The sequence below is a fragment of the Lottia gigantea genome (assembly GCF_000327385.1).
Source record: "Lottia gigantea unplaced genomic scaffold LOTGIsca_670, whole genome shotgun sequence".
Lineage (NCBI taxonomy): Eukaryota > Metazoa > Mollusca > Gastropoda > Lottiidae > Lottia > Lottia gigantea.
In genome coordinates this window covers 1-1,144 of record NW_008710285.1, presented here as the reverse complement: position 1 = coordinate 1,144, position 1,144 = coordinate 1, and positions in this window count along the sequence as shown.

Genomic DNA, 1,144 nt, shown 5'->3' with positions numbered 1-1,144 from the left:
TTTCGATTTTGACCTTTGTTGACGTTTGTTGACCTATATCTTTTGACCTATATTATGTAGGAGCTTTACATTTCGAACATAACGTAACATTCTGAATATCAATTAACCTATGCAAAAAAAATTGAAGTGGGCGTGGCACATCCGGGTTAAATTACTCATTATTGACATTTTTGGCCAGGGGCATAACTCGCAAAGTATTCATTTGTTCAAAATGGAACTTTGCATACAATTACCTCATATATTCAGCCACTTTGTCTTAGAATTTCATATGTTTTTGCTTCATAGTTCAAAAAAAGGAACAGGTTTTGGAATTTAAAAATTTTCAATTTTTGATCTTGACCTTTGTTGACCTTGACCTTTCTAACATCAAACGTCATTGGCATTGGCTATCTATTTATACTTTTATATTTGCCGTCCTATGTCAACTTCCGGTTTTATAGTCGTAAGCAATTTGAAATTTTGATGGCGTATATCTCTTGATCTTGACCTTTTTAGGCATTCTCCTTTACAAGATCAAAGGTCATTGACCTTGGCTATCTGCTGATACTTTCATTTGTGAGGTCTGACGTCCACTTCCGGTATTACAATCTTCTAAAAAATGAAAATTTCTCAACTTTACACCGTTCTTGCGCTTGATCTAATTATCGTGGAAGGTTGATTTTTTCGGGTTCTTTTGCATTTTGCTACATTTGCAAAGTCCCACTCTGTGCCACGAGTGGCTCTAGTTGTGGGACTTTGCTTTCAGCAAAGTCCCAGTTTGTTATCGAAATGTCAATTCTTTTTTTTTTTTTTTTTTTCGATTTTTACACACCTTCCTGAGCTTAGACTACAATAGTTGCAGCAACCTTTCAACGTTCACGAACCTTAGATATAGGCGACGATGTGCATAAATATATTTTGGATCTTTTTTGCAAAACCGGAAGTGCCACAGTTCAATATGTGCAAGAATAGATAATCGGCTCTAGAAGTCGTATTTTTGGGTCGATTTTCTTTGGGTTTGCATTTTTGGAATCTACTGTTAAAATCTGAAAGAATAGCCGTTTCAAAATTTCAAAATTCGAAAATTTGTCGCAGACATTTTTTTTGCCAAATTTTGCATTTTTTTCATTTTTTTTGCTATTTGTCTGATTAATCTGAAAAAAAG